This window comes from Tiliqua scincoides, chromosome 4 (assembly GCF_035046505.1).
Source record: "Tiliqua scincoides isolate rTilSci1 chromosome 4, rTilSci1.hap2, whole genome shotgun sequence".
NCBI lineage: Eukaryota > Metazoa > Chordata > Lepidosauria > Squamata > Scincidae > Tiliqua > Tiliqua scincoides.
Genome location: NC_089824.1, coordinates 212,654,950 through 212,678,918, shown reverse-complemented (window position 1 = coordinate 212,678,918; position 23,969 = coordinate 212,654,950). Strand labels below are relative to the sequence as shown.

The window sequence follows — 23,969 nt, the reverse complement described above, 5'->3', positions numbered from 1 at the left end:
AGGGTGCTGCCTTTTATGTTTGGCTTTTATCTTTTCTGTTCCTTCCCTGCACCATGATTCATAGGAGAGGAAGGAGGACTGAAATGATCTAATTGCCACCGTCCCTAAAGAACTGCCACCATGGGTGCAAAGTTTGCAGTCAAACAGTGGGAAAAGCAAAGGGAGGGCACAATCCAGTGGCATAGCTAGAGGGGGTGCAAAGCACTAAGCTTTGCAGGGAGCATCAAAACATGCACCTCTGTTTTGTTCTTGCAACCTGGAATGGCTCCAAAGGGGAGAGGAAGGGCCGCCTACATGCCCCGTGAGGCACCCTGCAAAACTTACTGCTTAGTTTAGCCCCTCTGGCTACACCACTGGCACAATCCAGCCAACATCAAGCACTTTGGAGCAAAGTGAATTCAATGTGATTACAAAGTGTTCCAACTGAGCAAAGTGATCATATTTTGGCTCTTGACTTTTTGACTTCTTTCCTTTGGTTTTGTTTTTAAAGCAAAAAATAAAACATATTCCTAATATCTGGATTTCTTTGAGATCATTTGGCTTCAACTGGTGTGCTTGGTTTCATAAGTGGGTCCCAACCGGGTCTAATATGGGTCATTATAACAGTGGTGCTATTATCATTTTTGCTGCTATTTAGGGAGGGGTTAAGGGGTGGGGAGGAGTCAGGGAAAGGAAGAGGAGGGAGGTCAGCAGTTGCAACCTATACTATTAATGCTATGGAGAAGAGAGAAATGCAGCTTCTCAACCTTGCAAGACAAGCTGAATCTGCCAAAATTCTCTCCACTGTATATAGGTGGAGCCTATCTGCATTAGTTCCGTTTGTGCTATTAACAAAAACCTTGTGCTAAATTCCATAGAGTTAAGCAAATATGCTGCAGCCTGACACTTGGGGCTGGAAGGAAACTAAGGCAGCTGTTATCAAGCCTCTCCCCTCAGCTCCTTCGCTTCCCCCTCCTCCCCCTTTCACAGGTGGGTTGCTGAGCTTTTAAGAGTCCAGTCCTATGTGTTTCTACTCAGAAGTAAGTCCCATTCTAGTCAATGGAGTTTACTCCCAGGAAAGTGCACAGAGGATTGTAGCCTAAATCTCATGCTTTGGCTTGATGGGGAGACTTGCTTACTGGGCTGTTTTGTTTCCGTAGGCTGGAGCACGGAGAGCCTGCACCATCTCAGTCTGAAGGGGAGGGGGGAATTGGGAAACACTCCCTGGGTTTTTTAAAGCAATCCCCTCTGTTACTACCGCACCTGCCCCTGTGTGTGTGTGTGTGTGAGGGAGAGAGCGAGAGCGCTCCACCTTGCTGCATGTGCTCTGGCTACAGAGGTTTTCTGTCCCCCCTTCCCCTCCTCAGCCTCTTTGCAGGCTCAGGGGCTCCAAGAGTGTTACTGTTCCTTCGCAAGGGGAACCTCTTCCATGGCTCCAGGGCTGTTTCCCTGCCTGGGTGATGCGGAGCCTTTCTGCAGTGTTTTGGGCTGCCTGGAGATGGAGAGAGAAGCCAGCACAGGGCAAAGGAGGCAAAGGTGTGTGTGACTTTCAGTTCTCCCCACCCAAGACAAATCCACAGATAAAAAATCTGTGGATAAATAGGTTGCACCTGTAGTTATTAATGGGACAGAAGCCCTTTCCTCCTTTGCATCTTCCTAGAGAGAGAAGGAAGACTGATGTACTATATAATAATATTTAGAAACTTCAAGACTTCAGGTTTTATTTACAACACTCTCTCATTAGGTAGGTATTATATTGATGATGGGAGGGATGCCAAGGATAGATTGTGGCTCACCTAAGGTATCTTACAGCCCAATTCTATCAGCAGTGGTGGACCTCCCCAGCCCCACACCCCACAAAGGTCTGTAATGGTGCCCCCTGCAGGATGCTGCTGCACCCCCCTGTGCAAATCCACCCCCCCCCCCACTTACCTGGAGTTCACAGTGCCTCGCGCAAATCCAGGACACATCAGGGAAGCCTCCTGAAGGTTCCCCAAGGCTTTAAACTGTGCTTATGGAAAACTGGAAGCACAGTTTCTGACCCTGCTGGGAGCCTCAAACAGGCTTCCACAGGGTCCTAAAGGTGTGCGAGGCTCCATGCCCAGGGCATTTGCCACATCAACTGAATGGGAGGTCCACAACTGGGCAGCAGATCTCATGAACTTCTGCCATAGGCCTCATTGCAAAAGCTCCACAGTGATCATGTGCAATGGAGCCACTGGCAGAAATGACCAGCGGTGCAGCACACACACCAGTCTTGCCTGGACACTCCACTGGCGCAGGTAAGATGGCAGCAGGGGCAGACCATCCACATTCACACTTCCTGATTTGTTTAAAGGGACAGTGCAAGCAAGGAGTAGCATGAAGAGATGGGGGGCTAGATGCTGCCCTCTGTGCATTTTGGGAAGGCACATGGCAGTAGGTTGGGGTGGCATTGGCAGGGCTTTGGGTTGGAGAGAGGATCATTTTGGGTCAGCCCTGTGTAGAGGTGAGATTCAAGCCAGGAACATGCTGATAGGCTGCAATCCTGTACACAGTTTCCTGGGAAAAATTTCATTGGATTCGCTGAATGCTCCTGAGTAGATACACTTAGCATTGCCCTGTCAATCCCTTTGCTACACTGGCTTTGCACCCGCAAATACAAATTAACCAATTAACTAAGAACAAATGGGTCTCATGTTGCAGCCTGGGAATAAGGTGAATTACAGGCCAGAACAACCTGAAGTCTGCCACTTCATGATGAAGGCATTCTAAACTGTATGGATATATAGCTCAGTTACAGCCCAATCCTGATGAATGCACGCTGGTTCATCACCAGTGCGCACTGTCACAAACATGCCATAAGGTACGTCTGCGACCATTACCACTGGCCTGGTGCCAGAGCTGGCCGTCCTGGGCAGCGCTGGTTGGAAGCCAGCGGTCTGCAGCCCGGGGTTCCATTAGAAGTGCCAGGTGGCAGAGAGGTGAATGGGGGTATGGGGGGAGGTATTCCAGGGCAGGGGGAGGCGAGCGAGGGCAGGGAGAAGGCATGATATGGGAGAGAGTGGGGTGGGACCGGTGGAGAACTGCTCCACTGAATCCAGAGCCCCGTATCAGGCCCCACAACCCAACACAATGTCCCCTTCCCCAGAGAAGCTGCTGGTGGATGCCCAGTGCACTCAGGATGCCACAGCAGCCATTTCTGCAACCACTGCAGCCTTTCGCACTGGGCAGCTCAGGACTGGGCTGCCAGCATACTCCATATATAATTCCACCACTTTATGCTTCTGGTCCTAAATCTGGGGTATTTATCTCTAGCTCATGTTTCCAACATCTGATCCTAGAGAGGCAGTAGAAACTGTTAACTTGTGTTTGGAGTCCGTTTTGGGATGGATGAGGGCAAACAAGCTGAAATTTAATTCAGACAAGATGGGAGTCTTGGTGTGGGAACATATATCTGTTCTGGACAGTGGTGTCCAACCAGCTGCAGGTGGGGAGGCATTCCCTGTGAAGAACTGAGGGTGCAGTTTGGGGTGCTTCCATGCTCAGAGTTATCAGTGGGTGCTCAGGTGATGGCCGTGACCAGGAGGCTTTTTACAAGGTTGGCTGGCTTGCCAGTTGGGGCTCTGCCTAGAAGATGATTTTCTAACTTTGGTTATCCATGTTTAGTTACATCCAGAGTGGATTTACACAGTGCTCCTTACATGGGGGTGCCTCAGTTCAGTTGAGCTGGAATGTGGCAGCTAGATTACTCTCCAGGAGCAACCACATCATGTACCCTTCACCTACTCTGCGTCATTTCCACTGGGTGCCAATATGCTCATTTCAGAGTACTGGTTATGGGCTTTAAAGCCCTTAATAGCCTGCTGCAGGTTACCCACTCCCATGTGAACCTATCCTATCCATTAGGAGAGGGTCTTCTCTCTGGCCTACTGAATTTCTGTTCAGAGGAACCCAGCCAGTAAGAGGGCTTCCTCTGTGGTGATGTCCTGCCTGGGCCCTCCCAAGAGATACTGGGCTGACTCCCTCTCTGCTGACCTTCAGGCACAAATTGAAGACCTTCTTGTTTGAAACAGCTTTTACTACTCGTTCATCCTCAAATTCACCGATTAATAGTGCTGTCCTGACTTTTTATCACTGCTGCTGTTTGATAACTTGTTATTGCATTATTGTTCATAAAGCTGTTTCTGAAAACTGCTTTGGCAATTTCAGGAAAGGTGAGGCATAAACCTTGTAAACCAGTAATAAACAAAATTTATTAGAGCAATATTAATATCCACAACAACCACATCAAACAGAGAAGTTAAAATATCTACAGATCAAATTTAAAAATATAAGGTCCAAGTGATTTGCTTTTACTTTTTCCTCTGCTGCTTAATGCTTGCCAATATGGAAGTATGCTTTGGCAAGCCTGGTTGGCAACCTTCAGTCTCGAAAGACTATGGTGTAAGCCTACAGCACCCAGTATTCCCAAGCGGTCTCCCATCCAAGTACTAACCAGGCCTGACCCTGCTTAGCTTCCAAGATCAGATGAGATTGGGCATGTGCAGGGTAACAGTTGTGTTGGCAAGCCTGAAGAGTAAGAAAGCTAGAAAGGTGTGATGAATGCCTCTGTATACCCTCTTGGGAGAACTACTTTTACAGATAGGCCACTTAAGAGGACACTCTGAGCCGATCTTAGAGATCATGATGTGATGCAGGAGAAGAGATGAGGCAATGAGTCTTTCACTGGTTAAAATGAACCCCTTGAAGACAATAGGAAGCCAGAGGAGATGTTCAAGAACTGGTAATGTGCTCACTATCGCCTGTTGAGCTCAGAAACTAGAAAGGGGACTGAGTCGGACATTCTGTGATCTGTAGATTGTGCTTTAATGTTTGTTTAGTGCTGTAGACAGTTCCCTAGCCTTTGCCCCAACTCTATTTTGCTTCTGCCTCTCCCTAATCTACCATTTACAGACCATTTGTTGATTTGTAGTATAGAACCTGGGTAGACCCATTTCCTCCATCACAGAATTTTAATGCAGAACCCAGCAGCAGATTTAGCGCAGGGCAAATGCCAGGGCACTGACCCCGTGCGACTCTCGGACAGCACAGGAAGCCTCACTTGAGGCTCCCGATGCAGCCGGAAAACTGTACTTCCAATTTTCCAGAAGTCCAGTTTAAGACCACGGGGAAGCTTCAGAAGGCTTCCCCAGTTGGTCTTAGAGTCACACGAGGCTCTGTCACGCTTTGCAGGTGGGGGCGAAGCATCACACGGAGGGGGTGGCATCTCATGGGGGATGCCACTGCGGACCTTTGTCCCAGATGCAGGGCAAGGTAAGTCCACCACTGGCAGAACCGTACTGGATGCATAATATCACATGATATTAACGATGTCAAGGCTAGCCAGGGAGATCTTGGAAGCATCCTTAGCTGTAATAGCTTCCTGACACCATGTCTAACAATATCTGCAGGTGCATTCAAGTTGACATCATGCACTTATAGCAAAATCCTAAGCATGTTTACTCAGACGTAAGTCCCACTGTTTTCAATGGGGCTTAATCCCAGGAAAGTGTTATAGGACTGCGGTCTTAGTGACATGAAATAGGGAACAAAATATGCCTGCATCTTTTAAATCCTGTGCATTGTTAGAGAGTAAAGCAAGAACACGAGATGCTACAGTGATGAAAAAACATTGTACTGTAAAACGAGAACACTGATAGTTTAGCCAACAGCAGCACTGGAGATTTGCCAGAAAAGATCAGCCCCTTCAAAAGAGAGATTTTCATCATGAAAATTTAGTGTAGTACTTAGAAAGGTCTACCTTTGTTCTGAAAGCCTTACCAGAGCTGTATTGTCTAGTGACATAAATTAATTGTGACAATTTGTAATGTTCTAAATTTCAAAACAGATTGGTCATTGATTCTGGGTTTTGTTTCTGCTGCATGCTGGTGTTCGTTCTCATGCATCATTTACGGGACCACTGGGATTAATCTATCAGAAGCTCTGATGGTCGGGCCACTTTCTCTTCTTTGATATTCCAATGCTGCTAAACAAAACTCATTTTCCTGTCCCAGTTGTACATAGTATCATCTTCCTCCTCTAGATAGCCATGGAACAGGTTTTCCAACTCTCTTTCCTATTCCTTCTGCTCACGTGACCTTTTCTGTGATGAAAAGTGGTGGACCAGAAATTTCAGAGCTCTGGGTTGGTATGACATCTCCACACTGCTCCTGGCAGAACTATTTTTAGGACTGTGTTCTCACACACCACTGATTTTTGGGTGCATGCGTGTGTCATCTTCCTCCATGACTCACACAGTCCAATCCTACCTTAATCCCTGCACGGTGACGCAGAAGCACCCACGTGGGCTACAATGCATCCTGCAGAGGAATTTTGGTTGCTGGAGGTCTCCTCCGGGTAAGCCTCTGGGTAAGCCCCAGCAGCCACAATGAGTCAACTTGGACCTGTGCCAATGATATCACTGCTGCAAGGCTGTATTGATCCATGCAGGAAGATCAGGCCTGGAAGGGGGGTTGGAAAGGGGGTTTGGATATAGTGCGTGCTGGTACTGCCAATCCAACCCCCCCTCCCAGGCCCAAAGCACCCACCCACCCCTGCTGCAGCTCCATTCTACCCATCCCCTGCCCTGAACTTATCTGCTCCAGCAGACCTCTGTTGTTCCGTATGTGGTAGGCTCTGACCTTCCTGCCAGCACACCTGAATTTTGCGCTGTTGCAAACTGCTTTATGGTGCTTTTGTGATGGGTGTGCACACACATTCCCCCAGCTCAGGCCCTTGTTAGAACTGGGCCGACAATAATTGGCTATCTCCAGGCAGATTACACAAACCAAATGAAAACCCTCATTTCTCACAAAGAACCAAAATGTCTTCAAACAGAACTGAAACAAATATTCCAAATGGACATATTTCAAATTTTACCCTCCAGATTGTGAACCCCAGCATTTAAAATTCTACGAGTAATTTGATCCTTATGTATTGAATGCAGATGTAGCTCGTTGCATATCTTTTAATAATGAATAAATGTGTAGGCCTTGTTTAATCCAAGGATTTGTGCAGTAGTGTAGCTAGAGGGGGGTACAAAGCACTAAGTTTTGCAGGGAGAGGGAAGGGCCACTTGCAAGCTGTGTGTGAGGCTTCCTGAAAAACTTAAGCAGTTTGCATCCCCTCTAGCTATGCCACTGGATTTGTGTTTTATCTCTGCATTCCTACGCCTGCACAGAATGGCATCTTTTCTATTTAGGCACAAAAGGGAAACTTGTGAGGACCAAGTTGTAAGTCAAGAAGAGAGCCTGTTGGAAATTTTCCTCGTACATTTCAGAAGTTGAAAAAAAAGTTGAACAATGTGTTCACACAATCTCAGGCAATGCGCACAAAGCATGTTCTACATAGGAATCAGATCTTCAACTTGCAGAATCAGTAAAGTGCGTTTAATTAGGATGAGAAAACTGATTGTCAGCAAATGAAATGGGAAGACAAGGAGAACATCTGCAGAGAGGCTTAATTGATTGCATGCACTGGCTAAAGGAGGATTAATTAATAACAAGAGCGCAGAATAGATTGGATTAGTAGGTTGTAGAGAACCAGGTAATTGGAGCCCTCGCTCCATTGTTAATACCTTCCACTACTGCAATGTGTCATACCTTTGTCCTCCAAAGTCTGGCTGTCCAGAGACTGCAAAGCAACCGTGGATCAATACAGAATGAACACATCAATACAGCCTATAAACAGTATTCCATTGTTCTTCTTGTTGGGAGAGTGATTATTTCCATCTTCAGGGAAGTTGAACATGGGCAAAACAGCAGCCTAAGAGCCCATTTCAAGAGCAAATATGTCATCTGGTGCTGTAACTCCAGACTGGATAGATCTAGTGATAGGGGGACCTTATCCAACCTTCATAATATGATTTGCCATTAAACTGGATTGATTGCCTGATGACATCATTGTATATGAACCCCTTGTAGCATCAAAAGGTCCTTTTGAAAAACTAGCACAAAATGGAAGTTCCCATCCTTCCCAGAAGGGGTATAGGAAATTCTTGGGTAGCTGGCCAATTTGGATGTCATAATTCCCATGATGCCCAGCTACTCTAGATACATTGCACCTAGAGCACCAGTTAGCACCAACTTTAGCTATACTGGAAAATGTCAATATGACCTTGATAGCTCAACATTCCTTGCAGTAGTTCACAGTGGAATACACCAGGGCTTCTCAAACTGTGGGTTGCGACCCATTTGGTGGGTCACGGCCTGATTGTTGGTGGGTTACAAAGCTTTAGCTCAGTGATTTTCAACCTTTTTTGTCTCATGGCACACTGGCGAAGTACTAAAATGGTCAAGGGACACCACCAGTTTCTGACAATTGACAAGGCACACCAAGCTGTTAGTCGGGGAGAAGGGCTCACATGGCCCTACTAATAAATGACCCTCCTCCGAACTCCTGTGGCACACCCGCAGACAATTCATGACACACCAATGTACCACAGCACAGTGGTTGAAAATGGCTGCTTTAGCTGAGAAGCTGACATCTGAGAAGGCAAATGCATGGAGCCCTATGGAAAGTGAAACTGAGCCATATCGTGTGTTTGCTCATGAGTAGGCAAACTTGCCTTGGTCAGTTGGAAAGGGCAGGCTGAGAGGAATCCAATAACACCAGAATGGTCCTGATCTGATGAACGCAGCCCCCCCAAAAAAACCCAAGAAGTAAGTCCCTCCCTCCAAGATGACGAATGTATTGAGCCCTATGGAAAGCGAAACTAAGCTACATGTTCGTGTTTACTCAAGAGTAAGCAACCATGCCTTGTCTTGTAGTCAGGTCAGGTCAGGCAAAGAGGAATGCAAGGCCAGCAGACTGGTCCCGATGTGATGAAATTAGAGCTTAACAAATGCTCCAGAAGGCAGCCCCCCCCCCCCATAAAAAGACTAAAACGGAGGCTTGAGCTGGTAAGGTGAATTTTTTCCTTTTTTGGACTTGTAAAGCGAGGTGGGCCCTGATAGTGGTATAGTTTAAATATAAGAACCTAAATTGAACTGGGCACTGGGTAGGGCTGAAAATCTTATTGATTTTTTTTGGGGGGAGGGTGTTATTACTCTTTCAAGCCTAAGGTATTGGAGGGTTAGAGTTGGGTGTAAACCTGCTACAGCTTAATGTTGTTGAATTAATAAAGTTGTGGCACTGTTTAATTCCAGCTATAGTTGTTTTGTGCCTTTCTTGAGTGTGGGGTCAATGCTCATGTGAGGAAGGGCACTAGTGAAAAAGAACGGAATCTGGTGCATTGGATCTGCTACAACCCATAAACCATGTGGGAACATCTTGTTTTATAATTTATGGCTTGCCATCACTGATTCTCTAGAGCAGCACAGTTGTGGTGATGGTTAATCCTTGACCGGTGGGCATGTTAAACAGTGCAAGATATTGTGGATATGAATTTCACCCATGACAGAAAGGGTGGAAGAACCACGGAGAGCTGGCAGACATCCCTTTGCAGCAGCTAAACCGTGATATACTTTATTTTTTTCCCAGCATAAAATGTCCAACGTGACACTAACTTTGAAGTCATAAGTTTTGCATCTGGGAGATGTGACAATTTGGACTATGACACATGACACTGATTGCTTTGGGACAGATAACACTGGCCATAGCAAGCAGTTTGCTTGTAGGGAGCAAAGGGAAGGTTACAATCATAGTTCTTCTGCTTGCAAATCCAGCATGCATCTATTAACTAATTACCCAATCCTATCCAATTTTCCAGTCCCGGTGCAGCTGTGACAATGGGCCATGCACTGCATCCTGTGATGGGGACGCAGTCATAGAGGCCTCCTTATGGTATGGGAACATTTGTTCCCTTACCTCGGAGCTGCAATGCAGCTACACCGGTGTTGAAAAATTGGATAGGATTGGGCTCTCCCTTGAATAAAAGCACACTGGAGGTTTTGGGTGAATGGACAGGAGCAGGGGAGCAAAATTCCAGGCATTCATATGGAATTTAAGAAATGGGCCTGGCAATGAGCTGCTCATAAGCAATTCTGGAAGCAATTTCTCTTCTGCTATTCGTCAGGCTTTGTTGCTTCCTCCTCCACCACCACCTATATTCCCTTTTTTTCAACACAGCATTTTCCCTTGTCATGCTGACCCCACCACAACCACTGGATTTCTATTGATTTATTTACAGGATTCCTGCCTTGTTTTTCAATCAAGATTCTCAAAGAGAAGAAAAAATTCAAAATAAATCACAATATATAATTCAAAAGAAAATGTAAACCACAAACTAATACAAAAGACAAACATGAATCATAATGATCTGATGTGAATACCAGCCCAATCCTATTTTCCCCTCTCCCTGACGCAGCGATGTCAAAAGGGCTACCGCTGCATCGGGTGGGGGGGGGGCGGCAATTGCAGAAGTCTCTTCTGAGTAAGGGAACATTTCTTTCCCTTACCTGGAAATAAGTCTCTGCAGCACAGAGAGGTCTACTCAGACCAGCGCCAGTGAATTCACTGTTCCAGAACAGGGGCTAGGATTTAGCAGCTGCTACTGCCACCAAACCTGACCCCTTCCTGGGCCTGCCCTGCCCATCCCCTGCCCCTGATCTGCCTTCCCTATCCCATCCTACCTCCCCTGCGAACAAACCTACGTCAGTGGGTCCATGGGGGTCTGCCAGCATGCAGGGGAAGGCTCCGGCCTTCTCACCATCACTCTGGTAGCACACATCTCCACTCACTGTCAAGAGGTTATGACTGCCAAGCAGTTAGCACTTGTGGAATGCTTATTCCACCATTGGGCTGTTCAGCTCTTAACAGCTTGCTTCAAAGAGTCAAGCTCCTAGATCTGATGTGCTGCAGTGAAGAACTGTTTTCAGACATCTGCTCTGAAGGTTCGTGAAGTAGCCACTTTACTGAAGATAGGCAGGTCTAGGTCTGGTCAATGCCTAGATGGGTGCCCACCTTAGAACCTCATGTATGTTGCCTGAAGTTCCAACATGGAAGAAAAGCAGGACATGTTTGTAATAGATAAAAATAAATACCACTAAGGGACCACTGACAAAAATGCTGCTTTATCTATTAGCCTAGATAAGGGGTGCCCAAACCCCGGCCCAGGGGCTGTTTGTGGCCTTCACAATTGTGGACTCCCAATCTGGCCCTCGGGGAGCCCCCAGTGTCCAATGAGCCTCTAGCCCTTCAGAGACTTGCTGAAGCCCATGCTGGTCCAACATGACTACTCTCAGCACAAGAGCCGACTTGCGCGAGCTGTGACCTCTCGCACGACTTGTGACCTGTGGGCTGAGGGCTCCCTCCACTACTTGCTGTTTCACATCTGTGAAGCAGCAACAGCAGCAGCAAGCCTTGCTTTGTGCAAGGTCTTTTATAGGCCGTGAGCTATTGCGAGACATTCATTCATTCATTCATATAAGGTCTATCCCTAATATATTCATTTATGTAAATTTATGCAAATTTATTCAAATTTTAATTGTAAATTAATTCTTTTTTTACAGCCCCCAACACAGTGTCAGAGAGATGATGTGGCCCTCCTGCCAAAAAGTTTGGACACCCCTGGCCTAGATTAAGGTTATCTATGACCAGTTTTAAATAGCAGAGATGTGCATTTGGCTCTCTTTACCAAGTCCAGGATTCTAAAGGAAGAACCGGCACCTTGATTTTGGCCTGGAAACAGATTGGCAGCCAGCAGAGTTCCCACAGAAAAGGTACATATTTTTCTGCTTCCTGAAACCAATATCAGAAATGAATCTTTACAGCACAGCATGTTCTCCATCAATGTTTTGCTCTTCCTTTTAATATCCTTGTAATTTTCAGCCACCCCCTTTGCACTCTCTTCCTTTTCCCCCCATTTTCACTCACTTTTCACTTTCTGATTTCCATTTTCTTATTTTGCAACACTCCTTTCTACTGTTCTATTCTTCTCATTCCTTTTTTGATACATCCCCATTTCATTTTTCACCTGCTGCCTTGCCTGGAAGCAGGAATTTATTTGAGCCAGGCCTTTCCAGGTGACAGCGCCAAGGAACTGTTGGTTTATACATTTTTTAAAAAAAAGTGTTTCAAAACAGTCATTGTTGTTTCTTTGTCCCAGTAGCCCTGGGTACAACCTGGGATCTGTTTTGTGCCAAGCACAGGTGAATGTAACCAAACCTGTGTAACATCTCTTGCGCTGCATTTTAAGACTGTTACAAACTGTAAGCGCTGGGACTTTTTCCGTTATGGCAAGATTTTTCTCTCACATAAGAACAGCCCCACTGGATCAGGCCATAGGCCCATCTAGTCCAGCTTCCTGTATCTCACAGCGGCCCACCAAATGCCCCAGGGAGCACACCAGATAACAAGAGACCTCATCCTGGTGCCCTCCCTTGCATCTGGCATTCTGACATAGCCCATTTCTAAAATCAGGAGGTTGCGCATGCACATCATGGCTTGTACCCCGTAATGGATTTTTCCTCCAGAAACTTGTCCAATCCCCTTTTAAAGGCGCCCAGGCTAGACGCCATCACCGCATCCTGTGGCAAGGAGTTCCACAGACCAACCACACGCTGAGTAAAGAAATATTTTCTTTTGTCTGTTCTAACTCTCCCAACACTCAATTTTAGTGGATGTCCCCTGGTTCTGGTGTTGCGTGAGAGTGTAAAGAGCATCTCCCTATCCACTTTATCCTTCCCATGCATAATTTTGTATGTCTCTGGGCCCAGGGCCCAGTGACTTATTGATCTCCTCCATCTCTGGAGGAGAAGGGAGTTGTTCATCAGCTGTGAAACTGATGTGGCTTTTAGGAAGCCTGGGGACTCACTTCTTCAGGTTCTAGAGAAGAAGTTTAGACTATGCTAAAGTATTACACTATAGTATATAACATCACAATACATTGCAGTGGAACAGCTAATTTACTGAGACAAAGCCTTTTGATCTCCCTTTCTATACAGCGGGTGGTGAAATAAACAGAGCCAATATCATGCTTGCGAAGTGAAAATATTGCAATCCATTACAATGACAAAAATCCCCCAAACTGAGTATGTGCCTGCCAATCCGAGCAGGTGGGCAGCTCAGTCCTACTCAAATCCCTACCAACCGATGCAGCCACGTCAACGGAGCGCACATTGTATCTAGGGGGTGGGCGGGCTATTGGAATGGTTTCCTCGCAGTAAGTCTGTTTGCTCATTTACCCCAGGGAAAGCCTCAACCACTGCCAGGGGACTCCTGGGTTAGGTTACTGGTGACAAATGGGTTAGGTTACTGGTGCATGCGAGTGCCGTCAATACCTCCCCCAGTCTGCCTCCTTCATCTCCCTTTTCCACCCTCTCCACTCCCCTGTCCACCCCCTCCCTGCCTTGTTCGTACCCCGCTGCTGTTGCATCTACCTTCTTAGGTCCAGCAGTGGGCCTCCAGCACTTTCACCAGGTGCGGCAGTATACCTAAAATGGTTGTCAGTGTGTGCACCATCAAAAGCCATTTTACAACAGTGGAACTGTGTTCCATTGTCATAAAGCCCTCTGTACATCCGCCCAATTCATGATAGGATTGGGCCATTAGATTTTGCTTCTCTGTGCTATAAATGTTGCAGCTGCTCCATCTCACATTTCTTTTCTCTTTAAGTCAGAACTGCCCAAATTATGATTCATCAAGTTGTATACAGCCCACCAGCCATACTAGAGATTATAAGGAAGAGCACTGAAAGTAAATTGCCAGTATTGCCAGCATACACTTCTGGGTCATCCCATCCCAGAAAACAGAACACAGAAGAACAGAAGAGGGAAATGAAAATGATCTAAGGGTCGGAGATCCTTCTCTACAAGGAAAGGCTAGTGCATTGGGTGCTTTTTGATTTAGAAAAAAAATGATTAAAGGGGGACACAAAAAGAGAGAGAGAGAGAGAGAGAATTGTCACATTCTGAAACAAGTAGAACTAGTGAAACTAATGCCAGCAGATTCATTCAGGACCCACAAAAGACACAATTTCTGTACTGTGACAATGCATAATTCACAGAGTTCACTGCCACAAGATAAGATACTAGTCACTAGCTTAAATGATTTTTTTAAAGCATGAAGCACAATCATGGAGATTAGTTCTACCTAGCAACAAGAGCCAAAAAATACATCCAGTCTAAACAGGACTTTCCATTCAGATGCAGTGTAACTCTGAGCTGTTGTGGGACTTTCTAAGAGAAAAGACTTTTGACTTCATGCTCTGCTTGTGAAGTTCCCAGAGGCCACTGCTGAAGACCGGATGCTGGTCTGGAGAAGCCTTTTGCCTGGTCCAACAGACTCTTACATATGATAGCCCAATAAACACTTATGAACTGCCTATTTTTGCACCCTGCCTTGGACTGTAAAATGGGGAGGGGGTTCAAGTACAGGCCACAAATCATGGCAGGCCTCAAGCCATGACTGATGGGGCCTTCTTTAGTTTGAAGGGGCCACATGTTTTTCAGTCCCCTTTAGAAGCAATGATTTTAGATCAAGCACATCACAGAATTCTATATGGAATGCACAAGTCTGTAGACTCATCATCCATCAACTACCCTACTTTAATCCTTTGTTCTACATTGGGCAAATAACCTATGGCACTCCTCCTGGCCCCGTGGGGTGCCCTCCCAGCTGCCCAACCAGCCCAGGCACAACTAGAGCCATAATGGACTGGCTGGGTCAGCTGATTGGGAAGGGATGGAGCCACAAGAGGTGGAGACCTCAGAAGTGGAAAGGAAGGAATATAGCTGGAACAGAGATGGGAACAGAGGTGGAGACAGCAGGAAAGGAAAGACTCAGTGAGATGGGAAAAACAAGACAGAGAGGAGAGAAACAAATGAGCTGGAGTGAAATATGAGACAATGAACATAAGAACAGCCCTGCTGGAGCAAGAGAAAGGGGCTGAAGAAGAAGAGAAGGTGGCCATGCTGGAAGACAGTGGGAGAGAAGAAACAAGGGCCATAGGAGGAAGAAACAAGCAGGCAAACACGAGTTGGCCAGGGAATGAGAAGCTAAGGTGGGGGGCAGGAAAGAAGGTTAGAGAGGCAGTAAAGAGAGGCCTGGGTTGTACCCCAACACAAGGACCCCTTCTCCAATGGGGCCAGGGGGGTCAGGATAGCAAGCCCCAAAAATTGCAGGGCCACAGCACCCCAATTTTCCAGTTTGGCAGGAGTCCCACAGTGGGCTTGACCCTTCCTGCCTGGCAGACCTGGCCTCTTGACTTGGCAGGGCTCACTATAATTGTATGAGGACTCCAGACCCCAGTGAAATTAACCAGAGGAGAGAGATGAGAAGCACTGGTGAGCTATAAGTGTTACACTGAGGGCGCAATTCTAACCCCTTAAGTCAGTGCTTTCCAGCACTGGCATAGCAGTGCCAATGGGACGTGTGCTGCATCCTGCAGTTGGGTGTCACTCTTGGAGGCCTCCTCAAAGTAAGGGAATGTTTGTTCCCTTCCCTCAGAGCTGCATTGCCCTTATGTCAGTGCTGGAAAGCACTGATATAAGGGGTTAGGATTGCGCCCTGAGTTACTTTGCATCTTGCAATGAGCCCTGCCCTGCATCATCTTTCATCTCAGCATGGTGACATAACTTGGAACCCTCCAGGTGTGTCCTTTCCCTCCCCTCTTGATGTTGACCCTTGGGATGAGGTAGAAAAAGATAGGGGGCCCACACACCCATGACAGCAGCGAGGTGACAGATCAATATTGTGTTGGGATCCTGAACAACCAAGAATCAGAACTGTAGTTCCTGTGTTTGCCAGCCAATGCACATCATTCCCTTCTCCTCTGCCTTTTCTTATAGCAAGAGAAGGACACTCCATCAGACATCCTTTTCCCAGCATAGCAATTACCTCCCAAAGAGATTATCTCACTTTGTTATGGATATTGCCACTATTAGAAAATCACAATTTGTTCTGGTGCAAGCAAAAACGAGATTGCCTTGGGGAACCTTCCCTCCCATCTCCTTCTAGCTTTCTTGCTGACAAGTTATCTATCTCTGACTGAGCCACATACCAAGAACAAAAAGACCCTCTAGGACCTTTCTACAGGGGTGGCTTTGAACCCCACAATGTGACATCTTTTGCATGGACAATTGTGTGGCTTTAATACATCTTGCAGCCTCACAGTGTCTTCCACTCTACACTGTCAGTCTGTGCATGCTGAACTTAGGGGAGCAGCCACCAAGACTGAAGACCAAGCTCATTAGGAATGACAGACACCTGGACCTGAAACAAAGTTGCTTCCAAAAACTCTCCACCATTAAATCTGTGCCTGGATATTTACCTGATATTCTTGGACCATTTGCATCTTTACCAAATATTTCCTGATGAGTTGGCATAGGCATTTAATATCCAATTCGATTTGATTTCAATATTTGATACGTGGCAGCATTTAGTAGTTGATCAAGGAGTTGAATTGATATAGTCCAGTGGTTCCCAAACTGTGAGCGGTGGCTTCCCAGGGAGCCACAGAAACCAGCCAGTTTCTGGGGAATCCTCACAAATAACCTTCCACCCTATAGAATATATAGGATTGTAGCCCTAATAGGGAGCCATGGCCAATAGCCCAGTAGGTCAAGGGAGTCACCAGTTGAAAAAGTTTGGGAACCAGTGGTTTTGTCCATAACAATCAATGAGAGCTTTATTGAGAGGAAGTTTTCACTCACTCACTCACCCCAAAACCCCTTTTGTGCCTTCACCTACAAAGCACCTGGTCTGCCAAATGCTGACTGTGCAATGTTCAGAATCTTATTTAGCATCCTGTGCTTCATAGGAAAATAGTGCTCAATTTACTATCACTGAGCATTATGAGCTGGACAAATTCATGTACCGTACTAGAAATTCACATACAAATTCATATACATTCCTATGAATTTTGGCAACATCATGTGAGGCCTCCCTGTGGGGGGAGGGGAGGGGAGGGCCCACCTGGCCTATCCGAGGGGGACCCCCTTGTGGAGGCCTCAGAACAGTTCACCAGAAGAAGGGGGGGGTTGTGTCAGCCAGTTCCCCCTCTTTGGGTTGGCAGCATTTGCCAGTCAGGAGTAGGAGCTGCTGTCAGCAGATCCTCCTGCCTGCTCTTCCAACTACCAACTGGCTTGTCATCCCTGGCCTCCAGGTTTATGTAGGGCAGACCCCTCCCCTTTGGCCCCTCCCCTTCCCTCACAGGTACAAAAAGGGCCTGTCTCTGGGACTGTCCTCCACTGGGATTACCAGCACTCCTCCCCTTCCTCTCTCTGTTTCCCTCCCACCTCCTCTCACCTGGAGCTGCCAGGGTTGTTCCTGAGAGGGCTGGGAAGGCTGCTGCCTCTGCTCTGGTCTCTGCCTTTGGGGCTTGGGCTGGCCTTGCCCACCTGGGTCCTGTAGCTCGGCAGATGACGTCAGGAGGTCCAGTTGTGGACCCCCGACGTCATAGCCAGGTGCCCGGCAAAGCAGGTCCCGGCTGGCTGGGTGAGGGAGTGCTCCCCTTTCCCCCAAGGTGGGGACGGGTGACTGCCCAGCAGCTGAATGGCCTGTGTCCTGTCTCCCCCTCCCTCCTCCAAGGCAGAGGGAGAAGTGGGGGGTTCAGCGCGCCATGTTCCTCTGCTGCGCTTTGCCGCCTACAGGAGTGCCCAGGCAGCCTGTGGGGAGGTGGCCCCATGTTCCATCGGCTTCCTCCCTGATCCTCTGGCCCAGAAGCCTTCTCCCTGGGTAAGTTGGGGACTTGTGGGAGGAGGGGAACCCCAACACATCACTACTGATTTCCCTCTGTCATACCCCTCTCATCCCGTCCTCTGTGTGACACGATCTGAGTCTTGTTTATCTCCTCCAATATCTGGTACTCAGGCTTGTTGTTTCTGAACATGGGAGTTCTGCTGCACTTCTATAGCAGTAGCAAAACCTATTCAGGCCTTCTTGGAACACATCACCAGCATCTCCTCTTTTACAACTTTCAAATCTGTTCTTAAAACCAACCTTTTCTCCAAAGTCTTTGCCATTATGCCTTCAGCTCCATTCTGTACTGTAATGCACAACTTTAAACATTGCATATTCTTCCCTGTCTACCCTCCCTGTGTTTTCTCCCTTGTGTCACTGTCATCTAGACTGTAAGCTGCTTGGGGCAGGGACCTGTCATTTCATGAAGAAACATTGTCATCACTGACATCATCTGTGTCTGATTTTAACTGCACACATTCCATTTGCTCAGGGCTCCTAGTCTCTATACCAGCATCATAATGGAGCATACATGCTGAAGCATAATAGCACTGGCCATAGTAGTGCTCAACTCTGCTCCCAAATAGTGTTGGGAGTGATACAAGGCAGAGGTTCAGAGATATTTGGCTGCAGCTGGAAGTAAATAAGCTGCCACGTGCTGTTGGAGAAAATACAGTTGCCCAAATGGCTCAGTGCAGCAAGATTTTGGCTATGGAGTTAAAGGTTAGAGCAGGCGTGGCCAAACCATGGCTCGCAAGCCACATACAGCTCTCTGACATATAATGTGTGGCTCGTGGAAATATGTTGGCTGAGTTCCTTTTTGCATCACAATTAATACAGAAAGTAAATACAAAATTTTCAAGCTTTATAATAATTTACGTGGTATAAATTGAGAGTCCACTGGATTAAAACTTTTGTTTAATGTTCATAGTGAGTAAATATATTTAAGAATTTAATTGCTTCTTAAAATTGCTGCTCTCAAACATCTCTCTTCGGGCTCTCAAACATCTGAAGTTTATCTTATGTGGCTTGGAAATTGAAATGGTTCCATCATTATTCAGCTGGCATATAAGGAATTTCCAGAATATAGATTCATCATTAATTTTAACAATCTTTTCGGCATACACGCAGCGTTTAGTTTGTTCTGGAGACCCTCATGTGACACTGAGTCAAAGGCAACTCTCAGATCGATGAAGGCTGCGCATAAAGTACCAGGCATATGTAATACATATTTGCCTATCAGCAATGCCAGGGTGAAGCAATGATCTATTCAGGACTGACCCTTTCTAAACCCTGCTTGTTCATCTCCCAGTGTCTTTTCCTGTTCTATCCAATGAAGCAGTTTTCCTTGTAACAGGGATGCATAAAGCTTGCTGGTCTCTGCTAGAAGACATAGGTCCCAATCCTATCCAATTTTCCAGTGTCAGTGCAGCCATGCCAGTGGGGTGTGTGTGTGTGTGTGCTGCATCCTGTGGTGGGGAAGCAGCCCCAGAGGCCTCCTCAAGGAAATGGGAACATTTATTCCCTTACCTTGGGGCTGCATTACAGCTGCACCAGTGCTGGAAAGGTGGATAGGGTTGGGCCCATACTGATCGGCAATTGCTTGTATCAGCCTTATCCCCTTTCTTGTAAATGAGGGTAACCAGTGATATTTTCCAAGAATTTGGCATATTACCATCTGTCAATCAGAAAAAGGGTGAAGCACCTTCTCCCACCAGGTCGGGGCTACCTTTCACAGCTCTGCAGGAAATGCACCTATACCAGGGAATTTTCTTGGTTTGACATTGTTGATCAGGAACAACTTCATTCTACATAACAGGATCCCATTCTGTATCTTGCGTTAGATGGATCTCAAAATTCAAGTCTGGTTCATGATTGTGCTTCTTGTAAAGGTTACCCAAAATGCTTCTCCCAAGCTTACAGATACAGATGTTCCAACATGATGTCGTGGCTTCAGTGTTGGGGTGATAAATGCCAGAGAGACGTCCTAGATTGCTCTTTGACAGCTGCTTTACTTTATCCCATCTGGACCCATTGATTGTTGTTTCTTTACTTTTAGTATTGCTTTGTAATTCCTTCTAGCTTGCAGTAGAGAGGCATGCACAGCCATTGTGGTGTTTTGTTGTCCTATCAGTCTCTATCAAACCAACTCTTCATTTGGTATCAAGATTTTCTTGGCATCTTTCTTTTCTCCCCTTTTCTTAATAAAATCAGATCAAACATTTGGAAGAGTAATCATATATTTTTCGAGACTGTGATCGAGGTTTTTCTAATTATGATTTCTTTTTTAATTTCTCGTACGGAGTAATTCTTTGGCAGCCTCGGTGGATCCAGTTGACCACTTTCATCATGAAGGCACTGTCTGGGTTTCAGTTTGGCCAACATTAGGATTTAATACACATCTTAAGAACATAAGAACAGCCCCACTGGATCAGGCCATAGGCCCATCTAGTCCAGCTTCCTGTATCTCACAGCAGCCCACCAAATGCCCCGGAGGTGCATCTTCTAACTGCACCTTAATAAAAATAAGAATGATCACTTGTTCCTTGATCCCTTACTGTAAATTCCAATATTTTAAAAAGTTAGTATAGTCAATCAGGATATAGTTGATGACACTTGTTCCTTGTGGTGAAATAGGTATAATCTCCATAAGGGTTAACTAAATAGTTCCCGTTAACAATTGCTAGTGAGAGTCTGGAGGCCATATTCACCAGTCTGACTCCTGACCAGTTGATGGTGTTATCCTTGGAGTGACAAATTCCTTCTTTGATGTTATGATAGAACAGGTCTTTCTTCCAATATTGGAGAGTAGTAATTGATTGTCATCTGGGTCAATCCTAGCATTAAAAGTCCCCCCAATTATCATGGTGGCATGAGGATGACTGCTTTGGAGGTCCAGTAAATATTCTTTGAGTGTGGCCCATTGATTGTCCAGATCCAGTTTAGAGGTTTGGGGAGGGAAGGAGATGTTCACCATCAAACTTTCTTTGAACTTGGTGACTACCTTTATTGCCATAGCTAACTTTGATGGGCATGGGGGAAGGGTGGATGATTTCCCTATGTTGCTTGATACAAAGCTTAATAGACCCCTGTCGGGGTTATGTTTTTCAGCTGGCAGACAAAAGGAGTTATATCCATTTAGGTTGCAAGGATTATAAACCCAAGATTCTTGTATCATGATGCAATTAAAGTCAGCCAGGAATAAAGGAGTCTCAGGGTCTAACATACCCTTCTTCCAGCCATTTATATTCCAACTAAGGATTTTAGTCATCTTCAGGGGAACATTACTTGTCTACTGTTTATGGTCTAAAAAAAATCAATCTTGTCAGCTAATTGGCTGGGAACAGAAACATTTGATACAATTACCTTTGGAATAAGGGGGGCTTATATTAAGCAAGTTTGGCCACTCCTGTTATAGAGCAATTATTTGAGGGAAATAAAAACACAATTAAAATAAAATATTTAGGGGAAAATAATCTCAGATATCCTTGAGAATCTGCTGGCAGAGGAACAGGGATTGACGATTTGTTACTACAGACAGCTGCAAGCTGAAACAGAAACAGAACCAAGAAACAGAACCAAGAACCAGAAGAGCCTCCTGGAAGCTGAAAGTGACATCACAAGACAAAATAGATGTCCGAGTGCTGTGAGGAGAAAAATATTGACAATTGCTGTACTAGCCAGAAAAGACTTGAGTGTGTTTTGTATTGTATAACTGTTACCCTGCACATGCCTGATCTCGTCTGATCTCGGAAGTTAAGCAGGGTCAGGCCTGGTTAGTACTTGGATGGGAGACCGCCTGGGAATACCGGGTGCTGTAGGCTTATACCATAGTCTTTCGAGACTGAAGGTTGCCCACCAACCAAGGAGGTGTGAAGGAGAGAGGATTCCACTCTCCTGATCCTCCTCAAGGAACTTAGAATGAGGGCTGCTGTTTTGCAGGCTGGGTGAAAGCGTGGCTCTTATCCTGTATTTCTGGTGGCAGTGGAACTCTACCCCACAAAGACAGCCAGGGTGTGACTATTTGTATGGTATTGATGGGATCTGCCACAGTCTGATTTTACAATAGCTTTTATAATTAAAACAAATTGCTGAATTACTTATTCTTGCCTCAGTTAAGGGATCAGCTATTTTATCCATTATTGCAGTATTGTTGTCTTACACAATTACTTATTATTGCTTCAGTTAAAGCACTGGCTAATTTAGACATAAGCATGCACGTGGAATGAGTGAGAACTGCTTACAAGGGATTTGCTTTCAGAAGGCTGAACTAGGGAAAAGGCACGAGCTGGGTTTTATTCTTCTGTGGTGCCTTGGAGCACAAAAACACACATTGATATGAAGAAACTCAAAAGAGTGTGAAAGAAGAACTTGCTTTGCTTGCTAAGGAATAGTTGGGACTAAGATATCTTTTAGTACTGGGATGTTGACACACATGAAACCCTCTCTATGCATAGGTCAATGCTGTAGCTAGAGGGGGTGCAAAGCACTAAATTTGGCAGGGACCCTCCCTGCAGCATGCAAGGGGCCCCTCCCCCTCCTCTTCAGAGCCATTCCAGACAAGGGGAGCAAAACGGAGGCATACGCTACACAGTTGGTATAGGCCTCTGTAGATGGAACTGGAAACCCAATCCTATCCCTTGCCCTGGTGCAGCACGCACTGCAGGCTATGGTGGGGGCGACCAAATGACCTAGGAGAGGTAAGTAAATTATTTAACTGGCATAAATCTGTGGATACTCAGGGGGCAGTCAAAGGGGGATAGGATCTTGGTGGTGTGGGATCCTGAGATCTTCCCACCTCCTGCCCACAAACTGCCCCAGGCCTGGCCCAATCCCTGCCCCAATCCACTCCAAACCACACCCATCACCGTTATACCAATTCCAGTGACCAATAATAATAATAATAATAATAATAATAATAATAATAATAATAATAATAATAACAACTTTATTTTTATCCTGCCTTTCTCCCCAAAGGGACTCAAGGCGGCTTACAACATATAAAAAACATAATTTAAAAACAAATAAAAACATATTAACACATCATAAAAAACAGCAGTCAGAGTAAAAAATAGGTAAAAAGAGCATAGAGCAGCAGCAAGTCATAAAAGAATCAGGCCTGTAAAAAATATTAAAAGATGTTAAAAAGATGTTAAAAGGCCGAAAACTCAGAAGGCCTGTTTAAACAGAAGGGTCTTCAGGCCCCGCCGAAAGGTCTCAAGAGAGGGAGCCATTCTTAAGTCAGGGGGAAGGGAGTTCCATAGCGTTGGTGCCACTACTGTGAAGGCCCTATTTCTTGCAGCCGCCCCACGTACCTCCCTAGGCGGCGGCACTTGTAAAAAGGCCTTCTCTGATGACCTAAGAGGACCAGCCGGATTGTACGGGAGTAGGCGATCTCTAAGATACCCTGGTCCAGAGCATTATAGGGCTTTAAAGGTCAATACCAGCACCTTGAATTGGGCCCGGAAACGAATGGGCAGCCAATGCAGCCGCTGGAGACGCGGACTGACAGAGTCGAACCGCCTACCTCCAGTAACCACACGGGCCGCCGCATTCTGCACTAGTTGCAGTTTCTGAACCGTCTTCAAGGGCAGCCCCACATAGAGCGCGTTACAGTAATCTAATCTCAATGTCACCGAGGCATGGATCACCGTGGCCAGGTCTGCACGATCCAAGTACGGCCGCAGCTGGCGCACCAGCCGAAGCTGAGCGAAGGCCCCCCTAGCCACAGCCGCCACCTGGGAATCCAGGAGCAGCTGCGAGTCCAGGTGGACCCCCAAGCTGCGGACCTGCTCCTTCAGAGGGAGTGCAACCCCATTCAGCGCAAGCCGATAGTCCAGCACCTGCATCGAGGATTTCCGAACCAGGAGAGCCTCTGTCTTATCCGGATTTAATTTCAGCTTGTTAGCCCCCATCCAGATCCTCACTGCCTCCAGACAGCACTCCAGGCCCTCAACCGCCACCCTGGAGTCTGGAGGAAAGGAGAGAAAGAGCTGGGTGTCATCGGCATATTGATGGCACCCCACTCCAAACCCCCGGATGACCTCTCCCAGCGGTTTCATGTAGATGTTAAATAGCATGGGGGACAGAATTGAGCCCTGTGGCACCCCGCATCTCAAGGGCCAGGGTGTCGAACAGGCATCCCCCAGCACCACCATCTGGGACCGACCCTCCAAGTAGGAGCGGAACCACCGCAAAACAGTACCTCCAGCTCCCAACTCGGCCAATTGGCCCAGAAGGATACCATGGTCGATGGTATCGAAAGCCGCTGAGAGGTCTAGCAGGACCAACAGGGACACACTCCCCCTGTCCAGTCCCCGGCATAGGTCATCCACCAAGGCGACCAAGGC

General features: G+C 46.5%; 1 protein-coding gene and 2 pseudogenes across 1 annotated transcript in view; 1 reads left to right on the top strand and 2 right to left on the bottom strand.

The window, feature by feature from the left end:
* PHACTR3 (phosphatase and actin regulator 3) overlaps positions 1 to 23,969 on the bottom strand; it is a 255,263-nt gene that overhangs the window by 209,471 nt on the left and 21,823 nt on the right. The window lies entirely within an intron of this gene.
* LOC136650387 (5S ribosomal RNA) lies at positions 4,408 to 4,526 on the bottom strand (annotated as a pseudogene).
* Positions 21,327 to 21,443, top strand: LOC136650468 (5S ribosomal RNA; annotated as a pseudogene).